Source organism: Pocillopora verrucosa, chromosome 3, assembly GCF_036669915.1.
Source record: "Pocillopora verrucosa isolate sample1 chromosome 3, ASM3666991v2, whole genome shotgun sequence".
Taxonomy (NCBI): Eukaryota; Metazoa; Cnidaria; class Anthozoa; order Scleractinia; family Pocilloporidae; genus Pocillopora; species Pocillopora verrucosa.
Window position 1 is genome coordinate 22,126,036 of NC_089314.1, and position 12,664 is coordinate 22,138,699.

General features: G+C 38.4%; 1 pseudogene; it reads right to left on the reverse strand.

The window, feature by feature from the left end:
* On the reverse strand, positions 1–11,996 carry LOC131795380 (uncharacterized; annotated as a pseudogene).
* Between the last annotated feature and the right edge of the window lie 668 nt (positions 11,997–12,664).

Genomic DNA, 12,664 nt, shown 5'->3' on the forward strand with positions numbered 1-12,664 from the left:
TTGTCATATTGACAGCCTCTTAACAGCACTCTCCTTCCTTTACGCCCATCCTTTACAATCACAATTACAGTTAACCGGAGCTTGGATTCAAGATCGCCAAGGACCTCTCCAAGACAATGATTTAACCTTAAGAAAGCCTACGCCCACTAGGAAGGGGTGCAGGGAAGAGAGATCAGACCACAGCTGTTCGAAGGTCTGATCACGCTATCTACTTGCTGAATCTCTATCCAAAATCCAAAAGTTCTAGATAACGGTATTCGATTAATAAAACAACAGAATTGTTAGTTACATTTTATCTACGACTTAATGCGAGCCTCTACTTGTTTCTTATCAATCACTTTATTGACTCGTTCCGCAATCGGGAATGAAGTCTACTTCAGATACGTTTGATTAACTTCTGCCACGAAAAGAGACTCTTTAAAACAAATGACTATAATAACATTCCCTGCATACTACAAACTATTGTTAATAAGCACTAGTGAAAGGTATCGCGATCCTTCCATAGTTTTACTCACAAGAGAGACACCTTTCAAGGCGGTATAGTCGTATCACTTTTACAGCCTTTCAAAGTTTGGCCCTCAATCAATAACGGGTAGGTTTCGGAACCTCGGAATCTCCGTGTATTCTGCAACGATGTTTCTGTTGGCTCGCTTACGGCACTTGATGAAAATGCGACGGATTTCAAGCAACCGCTGAAAAAATACGAGACGACGTAGATTGAAATTTTGGTAGGTCTAAATCTATCTCTTTTTTCCTTTTCCTAGTTTGAGTTATACTCAATGGTTGGATCACGATACAAAACTTGTTGCTTTTGTTACTACAGCAATACCGTATTAGCAGTGATACTGCGCAGTACCTTAGTCAATATAAATATTTAACAACATTAAATGCGGATCTTCAGTTTTTTGTGCTCACAGGTCAGCTATCCTCGCAACAAAGCTAAAGATAGCGTATGGTAATCATGTCCCATAAAATTTCACAACTTTGGTGATCGAGATAATTTTTTAGGCATGCGCTCAGCTTAATCAACTCACACGAACGAATTCCACTCACAACAAGATTTAGTATATACTAAAACAGTGGATAGTGTTAAAGCACGTTCTGATTGGCCGCTCAAACTTCGAATATCCTTTGCTATTCACTGCCGAGAAACTCGCGCGGGATTGCACTAGAAATTATTTTAATTGCTGCAGGAATAAACGAGTTGAAATCATCTTTTTGGGCTTTATTATCTCACAGTTTTAGTATATGTTAAAAACAGCTATTCCCTCAATGTCAGTGACTAGCGGTGGATATTTACCTCGCCTCGTCGCGGCTCGGTAAATATTCACCACTATCCACTTCCACTTCGATAAATAGTTGTTAAATAGTAACCTGTTCTCATGCATAACACGCACATTCACCTTCCGTTCCCGTTGACATTTGCAAAGATTTTTCTTGAAGTGTTCATCATTTCCCCTCACGGTCCGAGTTAATGGGTTTCTACAGTATCGTTACCAAACCTTTTCTGTTTGAATCGAGTTACTTACACATTTTATATTAACACCCACTTTAGGCTTGAATAAAAGAAAAGCACTGCCTTCTTTCATGCTACAGTTAATAACTGAAATAAATGACAAACTTTCTTCAATCTGATTGGCTGGGAGATATGCAGTTTTCTGGTAACATAATGCAAAAGAGAGGTACTTCTTTGCAGAAAATTGCTCATTCGCTGCAAAAAAGGCAACAATTTTAAGCCGTATTTTGGACCTATTTGCAGCTCAAAAACCTGATTTCTAGTAAGAAACATAAGCTGATCAGTTAACTATCCGATCTGTTATTCTGGAAGCACTCCTACCATTCTAGCTCCACCAAACGGTTTTGTAGTTAAGTTTTTTTCGTTCTTGTTTTAGTTTTGATTGAGTTCGTTTGTCTTTTTGTATAGCCTACAAAAAAAGTTAAAAAGCATACCAATATAAATCCAAAGAGTATTTTCGTATTATCAACCATAAAGAGTTTCAAAGCTGATGTTTCGAGCGTTAGCCTTCGTTAGAGCGATATACGAAGGGCTAACGCTCGAAACGTCAGATTTTGAACACTTTACGGTGGCCAATTCACGTTATCGGCCCGGTCGATAGTACTTAAATAACCTGTTATACTCCTCCACCGACGCAGCACCACAGTTTTTTAGAAACTTACCCCCTCTATTCAATATAAATCTATATTTACCACGTCTAAACTTCAAAACAATAAAGAGAAAATGTACCGTTCCGTTTATAAAGTATTTCTCTTTCATCTATGTTCACAAAAAAAATCGTATCACGGTGAACCTGATTATCTCTCTCTTTTTCACCTTATGCATATTGTCTCGTAGCTCAAAACAGCCGATGTGAAATCGCCCTATGTACAGCATTTCGTACAACATGCTGAGATCAATTATCCTGTGCGCTCTGGTGACCGCATCAACGTCTTGCGTGTACCATTATAAGCATGCGGAATGTCAATCCGCGCAGAGGACATCCAAATTGACTATCTTCACAATTTAAGGCTTTGACAAAACACATCGTGACAACTGCTATTTTTTAATTGTTTCATGGAGTAGGGAAATTCCAACTACAAGTACCTCTCTCTAAATTACCCTAACGATTCAAACTTCAGCTATCTTTTCTAACATTTTACTGATTCAGTACCAAATTGTTGATAAAAGCTATCCTCATCTATAATTGCATTTTATCAGTAACGACTCCTCTATAACATCAAAATAAAATAATACTGATCGTGTCTGGAGACTTACTAACTACCTTACCGAACAAGTTATTTCGGAGAAAATATCTGTACGCTTTATGTCTAAATGAACACAACCAATAGTAACAAAAATTGTCTCACGTTGGCTGTTCAAGTTCATCGATTATTTCCTCCATACACGGTCTCGCCTCAGGCTCTGTTTGTAAGCATCTCCGGATGAGAGCTCGAATCACGCGGTTTTTAACAAGTGCAACTTGCTGTTCACGCTTTTCAGGATCTGGCATTTCCTGGATCGACATCTCACAAAGAAGAACACCAAAACTGTATACATCAACCTGAATATCGAAAACAACGTACAGTAAATTCAATGATAGTAACCACAATAGCGGCAATCAACTCGGTGGTATTGATAATGTCGATGACGATGTGATAATGACCACAACCTCGCGTTAAGTGAATAAAATTTGGGGATACACACAAAGGGTCATTGTGGAGAAAAAAACAAATATTAAATCAAACATACCTTAACGGTTTGGTTTTTAGTGACTACTTCAGGTGCACTGTAAATTGGCGCTCCAGGTGCAACTGTCATGGTATGTTGCATGAAATTGGCTGTGCCATAATCCGAAACCTTGGCTCGCCATTGGTCACCTTGTCGCCATAGCAACACATTTGCACTGCTGATGTCCCGGTGAATGATGGGAGATGGTTGCTTCTGGTGAAGATAGTTTAATGCTCGAGCCACATCCAGGGAAATAACGAACAATTCAGTAGCGGAAAGCGGTCGCTTTAACAGTGCTCGTAAACTTGTTTCCATGAGCTCTGTGACAAACAAAGGACTTCCTTCGTCGTTTGTTGCCCCAATGAACTGCAACAAACATGGGTGACGACATCTTGAAGCAATGTTCATTTCTCGCTCAAACAAACTCCGGTTGTGACTACAAAGAATCAACTCATGGATTTGTTTCACAGCTACGGCACAGCCACAATACTTTCCTTCCACAACATGTCCCCAGCCTCCCCTTCCAAGGCATTTATCTGTCACCTGAATTTGATCGCGTAAAATGACCCAGTCAGGTGACTCCTGCCGTTGACGTGCATTTAACGCTAATTGTTGAGCTGTCGAGAGACTCATTTCGAGTTCAGTTACCTGATTTTTTAAACCAGCAATTTCTTCATCTTTTCCCTGTAGTTGCTCTTGGACATTGGCAATTGCTGTGTCACCTCTCTCACTTGTGCTTCGGAGTTCATAAACTGATCATGCTTCTCTTGTAATTGTCCTTGAGCGTTTGTCAGCTGTTCTTCCATCTTTTTCACTTGTGCTTCGGAGGTCACTAACTGATCGTGCTTCTCTTGTAACTGTCCTTGAGCGTTTGTCAGCAGTTCTTCTATCTCCCGCAACCGTCTCTGTAATCTGTCACCTTGTTCCTGCTTTTCCGACTCTTTGTCTTCCAGTTGTGCTCGTAATTGAGTCAACTGCTGCTCCATGTCTGTCAATCGTACGAGTAAACTCTTTTCTTCTTCATTATTTTCTCTTGGTTTCTCTTGGAAGCTCGGCGGCTGACTCCCTATGTCTCGTGATTGTCGTTGCTTTCCTGAGGGGAATGAAACATACTTAACAAAATGGGAAACCTCTGAATGCAGAGAACCCACACACAACACAGGGCGTTCCTACAAGTTGGCACATACTCCTCTCCAGGGTATATCGTCATGAAATGGTTGAAAGAGTCTAGCAACTACATCTTTTACAGCTCATTAATCTTATAATCAATTAATTCTCATGAATTTGCTCCGTTTTCCCCAAAGTTTCCATTGTAGTGACAGGGAATGATGTCTATGGAGAAATCTGATCGAACAATTTCTACATTACAGAGTGAAAAATATTCTGCTCCGATTGAATAGCCTTCTTTTTTTAATTGGAAAAACAAATTCTCAACATCTAAATGCTTTAAGATAAGCTTATGGGAATTGAGCGAAAGGGGAATCTGTTCACAGATTATGATTGCTTCTACTCCAGAAGAATTCAATGAATTAGTTTGTCTTAGATTTTTGGCAGATTCATGGCATGTATCTCAAGAAAAGGAAACAATAGAGTGAAATAGTGTTAGAAAGGCTTGTTCACACCAGTGACGCGATCGTCGTCATCGCAACCACAATTGTAGGCGTAGTCGCCAGTGTTGTGACCTTGTGTGAATCAATAAACCGCATGCTTTTTTAAAGATTAAACATGGCGACTGAATTAACATGAGCATTTGCTTGCCTTTCTTCTTGAAATGTTCATTTTTCATTTGAAGGCGTTAAAGGGACGTATAAAAGAAAAAAGGAAAACAAAATTCCCATGCTTTTCTTCAAAATCTTAGCACAATTCATTGTTAAGACCAGGATATTTTTGAGACTTTATCACTAAAAAAAACCAAGGTTGCGCAAAAGGGATGGAACAGAAGGTGTATGACAACTTAGTACAGAAGTCTACACGAACCCACGAATTGAAAGTAAGAGGTTTTTGCAAAACATTTGTACCTTGCACGTTCCCACATAGATCAATGGTCTCCTCGGAAAGAAAAAAGGTATGCAAACATCCAACTTTAGAGGAATTTGCGACACTTTTTTCGGCTCTGCATCTCACTCAACAAAAACAAAGATCAAGGCCGCGCAAAACGACATGCCCCTTGAGGGACCTAGTACAGGGTTGGTCAATCCCAGCATTCATTCTGACCCCAATAATTGCAAAGTTGTACATCAATCTGTCACGAACCATTCATAATTAATTCTAATTGCAAAAGACATGAAATTCAGAACAAAAATGCACTCAAAGACACCATGTCATCATACAACTAAAGCTTCAGTTTTTTAAAATTCCAAGGTAAAAACTGAATGTTTCAATTTACTATTTTTTTCAATTGGAAGAACAATTTCTCAACATCTGAATGTTTTAAGGAAACTGAGTGAAAGAGACATCAGTTCACAGATTATGATTTTCTGCTTCATTATGCATGGTGTGCTTGACTAAGTGAATCAAAAATTTTGAAGCAACTGAGATATCAAATCATTTGTCTACCTGATGGTACATCAACACAGCTCATTGATTCCGTATACATTTCATCTTCATGAATTTGCTCCCGCTTTCCCAGAGCTTCTTGTCTTGCAGCTTTTCCAGGATTACCATCAAAGTCCTTCTCTGGTATGACAGTTGTCCATGGTACAAATGCTGCATAATCTCTCTTACAAGGAAACTTTTGAGAGCCATATCTTTCACCAGCACCAGATCCCAATCTTTCATCCTAAATAAAAATGTGACAGACGGACACAACAATTTTTAAAACACCACGTTGTCAACTCTAACTTTACAGTGTAGGTATTTTTCTTACAACCAGTTTAAACTCTATCGCCCAGCCTGTATATGCACTTTTAGTTTCAGTAGGTTCACTTAAAAAAAAATCTGCAACAACAAAACAAAACAAAACCGGACCTAATTTTTAAGAAGTAACGCTCAAATTATATTCCAAGATTTAAACGGAACATCAAATAAAAATTTTTACTTCTTTGTTCATCATTGATGCACGAGCTGACGCACGAGCTGACGAAAAAGGTTGCAGATACCATTTTCCCTCCGCAGTTTAATGCTAGACAACCGAATGCCAGGCAGACCACCTAATGGGTACGACCACGTGGTAGAAAAACTTCTTGAATATCAAGAATTTTATGACGGTTGGGGGGTGAAAATAAAATTGACACAGCATCTTTGTCTAAAAACTTCATTTACATTGAAACGAAATGTTAATGCACCTTATTGTTTGCCTCAACATGACTAATTAGAGTTTGATCGCTGTGGGCTAACATTTCGTTTCCTTTTATAGAGCTTTTCAGACAAAGATACGGTGGTCATTTTAATTTTCAGTCCTTTATTCTCGAACGTCACTCAATCCTTTCAATTCAAAATGTTTATCCTTCCTGTCGCAACAATAAGTGGTCTCCCTGTGGCCTAAACTCTTGATTTCTATTACGGATGAATGTAGAACATCTCCTTCATTTTAAATTTAAAATTACAGTTTTTCTCTCTCTTCCTCCACTGAATTCTTTTTGTATTCAAACAAGGCGCACGTGATTTCACAAATGAGCCAATCAAGTTAAAGAACTCTAACCTTGACATTGGAAAATTGACGCGGAGATTTTCCACGTACCTTTTAGCTTTTGCTTTTCTGGCGAAGGTTGAAAAGATCAGCAAGTTATATTTACTTTGTGCGTCGACTGCCATGAGAAATGACTGTTTCTTCGCTTTTAAAAGTTCTCCATTTATTAAATCTTGTGCTTAAACGTTATCTTTTTTTCTATAATAACGTGTTTACCTGTCACCGGATGGTCTGAGTTTTCTCTTGTGAAAAGCTTCCAGCAAACAACCTAAATTATGACATAATCTTCCCCTACTTAAAAAATTTTACAGGGACGTAATACGACTATTAGTCAATTATCCACGCAATTCTCACGTGCTTAGACGTTTTCTACCAATGAAATTCGCGCTTAGCTACCTTGGACTTGACTAATTACTATTAGTCAATTATCCACGTAATTCTCACGTGGTTAGACGTTTTCTACCGATTAAATTCGCGCTTAGCTACCTTGGACTTTACCCAATCACGTGTCAATAATTTTGTAAGCAACGCCCATTTTATCACGTATTCCACACGCACAGGGCAAAAGTCCATGAGATAAGAAACAACAAATAAGGAGCCACGTTGTTATGCCCACGTGAAAACCTTTCAAATATGATACTTTTCTCTTCGTCTTGTGTATTTTCACTTGTTTGAAGAACGGAGACCGCAAAATGTCGTTGGTTTGAGGCTATTGGAGATAAAGTAGAGTTTTAGTTTGTTTCCCACAGCAATATTATGTAGAAGAATATTTTTTTTAAGCAACTAGCAGTAACTAAATAATTTTGATTTTGTCTCTAACGAAGGAAAATCACGAAGCCTTGTCTTAGCCTGCCAGCAGGCCATAATGTTTAGTCTCATCACTTAACGGAAGAGAGAGCGTGTTGCGTGACAAGACCAAACAACGGCTGTGGAGGAGACTATGGGAGGCTTGGCACCAATGCTGCTTATTTGTGCTAACAATTATTCAGACACCAGCAGCGATAGACCATAATAAACGTGTGTCGGGGCTTATTTCAGATATTTTATGAACGATATTTCTCATTGGAGTCTTTTGAAAGTAAATTCTCTTTTTCTTTAGCGAAAATGCAAACGTCAATTTCTTAATGTCTCTTTTCAACCTACCCATCCGAAAAAATAACTCTTGCATGCGTAGCATGCTTATGTTTTACATAAAGCTGGCCTAACTTGGTTAAATTCCGCATAAATTTACAGGTAGAAATCGATCCCTTTATCGGGTATGTCAAATTTTTAACAACTCCGGGATTCATAGCTGCATATATGAACAGCTACCGTCACTGGACTATCCTTCGGACGATGCTGGGGAGGGTGGTGCACCCCAGCCACCGATCTAACCTGGGATGATCAAAACACAATTATGCTCATGCATATTAGTAAAAACTTTTCACTTGGTAATTTGGTTTGGCAGAAAGTCCTCAAATTTACATCTTGCTTTCGTACGATTTTTCTCGAACTCAGATAAAACCAAACGAAACATTAACTCTCAATTATCACTGTAATAATAAGCGCGTACACTTCTGTTAATACTAGAATAAGTTATCCTCCTTACTAGTCCTTCGAATCCACTTTTCTTATAGATTGAAAAAAAAGTGACAACCACAATTTCATAGTTAACTAAATTCTCATTCCCACATTTGGATAGTAAAACAGATGTTAAGTTAATCAGACATCTACGCTTTTCCTAAACTCAGGTTACACCTAACATCCATTTCTTTTCTTTCTTTTATTTCCTCTTTACAGAAACGATAAACCCATTTTCACGAGCGAGAATGCAATGGGAAAACAAAAGCTAATCATTCAGTTTAATCTCTTCTGATAGCTGGATAACACTGTAAGGCTCAATCACAGTTGGTTAACCAAGCATGTCAATGTACTTACCAGTTCTAATCCTACAATCATGTTAACATTTCCAGTTGAATCAACCTCCTCTCCGATATATCGCACAGTTCCTCTAGCTGGACTACCTTCAATAAATGTCACAACTCTTTCATCAATCTTAAGCACTCCATTAATTTCTTGAGATGGCCTTTGATTTTGTTTTCCCTTCCAAAATGACAGTATTGAATCTTTAACACTTGACTTAGGTTTAGCCTGAATATTTTCATCTGTTTCTGCAATTTTTGATGACTTCAAGTCACCTTCATCTTCTCTAGGTGTCAATTTGTCCAGTCCAACAAAAATTCCAGACTCTGGCTCACAGGTAAAGTATTGCTTGTTTCTAAATGTTCCATCGCATGTTCCTGACCCTGGATGCCTCTAGATATGTTAAACCACAGATCATAATCATTAATATTAAAGATTATTGTCGTCATTAACCATCATTATGACTTTCATCATTATCATTATTATCATTACCATGGTTGCCATAATAATCAAAAAATTTTATCCCATACCTACTGTTCAACACCCAGTGTGCATCATACATGTACACCATACTATCAAGAAAGCAGGATTATTAAATCTTAACAGTAAACAAGACATTATTCTTCAAGAGAGATGACACCATGCACATGATTGTTTGAAAGGCAAGTTTTACTATTACATACTATTGAATGAAGCATTTAAATCTCCCCTATAGTCTGAGTCTCCTAAAAAGGTGGACATTGAAGACATTGAAAAACTCACAAGATGTAAAAGCAAAGTTTACTTGGTGTATCATGGTACCTTAGTTGTGTTGCTGTCTGTATGAAATTTGCATAAGGTAAATTGTTACAGCCAATATGCGATTTAACTAGACAAGTGAACAAGTACTTACAATGAGTTCAACTCCAAACCAAGTTCCCAGACTGGGTGGTAATACTCCTTTGTACCGAACAGCACCACACAAAACCTTTGAACTTCCTTTCACTTCAACGAACACAGTACTTCCAGGCGACAGTTGTTGGCCAAATGCCAGATGTTTCCTATCTATATATATTTGGTATCGTTCTTCATATGAAGTAATTGCTAAAAGCAAGTTGGTTTCTTCCTCAGATAGTCAAGCCACATCCTCTGTAGGACATTCAAGATGGAATGATTTATGTTCAATTCCAACAACAGCAACTTTAGTTAAGTCTGTAGGCTGTTCAGCCTCAGGAACACCTTCGAATAACTCGCCTCGCAAAACTTGCATTGGCGTAGACTTCGTCATAAGGCTGAGGGACATCATGTTTCTTTCAACAGAGCGTCCAGCTCGATCACATAGAAGAATATACTTAATACTGGGTTCTTCCATTTTGTCTTTTTTTACAACTTTTGAAGATTTCAAGTCATCTTCATCTTCTCTTGGTGTCAATTTGTCCAGTCTGACAAAAATCCCACAGTCTGGCTTACAGGTAAAGTATCGCTTGTTTCTAAATGTTCCATCACATGTTCCTGACCCTGGATGTTTCTAGATATGTTAAACCACAGATCATAATCATTATTATTGAAGATTACTGTCATCCTTAACCATTACTTTGACTTTCATCATTATCATCATCATTATATCACCATGGTTACTATCATTATCAATGACAAATTTAATCCCATACCAACTGCTGAGCATCCAGCATCCACTAGATCTCACCACTATGAATCTAAGAATTTCCTTTTACCTACATGTAGCTGCTCCTTGCTGCTAATCAATATACAAAACTTCATAGAGCAGTGATAATAAGATACTTGGGTTTGATGGAGAAAATTGTCTATACCTTAAAATCCAACACTCACCTGTTTCAATCAAAACATGTGTCATTTTGAAACTTAGAGAAATTGTTGTTTAAACTGGGATGATAGCTGTTTTCGTAGATGTAAATTATTTGCAATTGTATGTGATCCCCCTCCCTTGAAACAAAAGGAGATTTTAACTGAATAGGTACCAAAACAGTGTTCAAACAACTGTGGGAGCTGTTTCAACAGACACTTAAGCTGCTTGAGAAGATATGCTAGATTAGCTTGAATTGCTACTTTGAATTAATGAGATTCTGTATTAATGAGGCATGCTGAAAGTAAATAAAATTTTGAATTTTCCAAGTAAGGTGATGTTAATTATCACTTTCCTAGCTTTGACAAGCAGAATCTCCTTGAAAGGTCACAAATTAAAGGTTAAGAAGAAGAACTATTTTTCAGATTTGTAAAAGTCCCAGCTTTGTAAAAGAAGGTGGAAGACAGCTTCAAAAATTCACTTAGGAGCAGGGTAACAGTTTCCATGTTAATTGGCAAAGCTTAACACAACATGACTTTTCTATGGGGTTGCTTTCGTTGTTTATAAAAACAAAAACAAAGGAATCAACAAAATTATTTGCTGTGAAGTTATAAATCCTGGAAAGGAAGCCCATGTCAAACGAAGTTGTCCATACTGGTAAATCAACAGAGGTGAATTTTCAAAACTATACGCAGGTGCATCAAAACTTAAATTCCTTCAGTCTAAGAGTCTTCTAGGAAGTAAGTCTGAGTAGGTTGACTGAAATACTAATGAGAAGAACTCAGTTTAACTCGGTGTGAAATGTTGCCTCCATGATAATTTCGTAAAATCTGTGTTGTCGCTGTCTGTAGAAAACTTTCATAATTTAAATTGTTACATCCAACAACACGACTTCATTAGAGCACGAGTACTTACGATGAGTTCAACTCCAAACCAAGTTCCCAGACTGGGTGGTAATACACCTTTGTACCAAACAACTCCAGGCAAACCCTTTAAGGTTCCTTTCACGTCAACGAACACAGTACTTCCGACTGACAATTGTCGGCCAAATGCCAGACGTTTCCTATCTATATACGATAGGTATCTTCCTTCAGATGAAGTAATTGCTAAAAGCAAGTTGGTTTCTTCCTCAGATAGTCGAGCCACATCCTCCGTGGGACATTCAAGACGTAATGATTTACGTTCAATTCCAACAACAGCTACTCTAGTTGAGTCTGTAGACTGTTCAGCCTCAGGAACACCTTCTAATAACTCGCCTCGCAAAACTTTCAATTGCATTGGTGTAGACTTCGTCGTAAGGCCGAGTGACAGCGGGTTTTTTTCAACTGTGTATCCGACACGAGCGCGTAGAAGAATGTACTTAACACTGGGTTCTTCCATTTCGTGCCGAGGATACAGGAACGACGATTTCACCTTCCCTGTAACCAACTCAGGCACTAGTCTCGACGAAAGGAAAGGAAGGACGCAATCTTCTGGGAGTCTCCCTTGCCTCGTTCTTATGAAGAATAGAACAACATTACGTCATATACGTCATCTGTCTCTTCATATTCTTTGTGATAATGGTTTTATGCGATCCTTACCTGATTTCGATTTCTACCGAATACCTTTAAATCATTCTACACCGGTACGTTAACTATTAATAAAAGAAAGTTCATTTTGAAAATTGCAATTAATAAAAAATTGTATTGAACCGAGTCAAAGCCAAAGATCATCACCCGTGGGTGGATTGCAGAACCAGTACGTCACAGCTTTGCAGAATAAAGATAAATTAGCTGTGACGTGCTGGTTCTGCAATCCACCCACGCGTGATGATCTTTGGCTTGGAGGTGCTGAGGCGCATGAACACATCGTCTGACTGGAAAGTCAGAGAACGCATTTCAAGGGGTGATTGTTAGGAAAACAGCCTCCTACAGTTTCTCATTTTCCAAAGAATTTTCATTTTTCGCATGTTCAAGTCTGTTCTACACACATTTTGGGTTCCAAACCGCGGAGAACTGGGTGCCCTTTTACTAGTCTCTCCTAGTTTCCGAGGGAAATGCAGCCCCAAAAAGTGTTCCGAGTTAGCGGAAATATTAAAGTTATCTGTTGGCCTGTCCCGATTATGCTC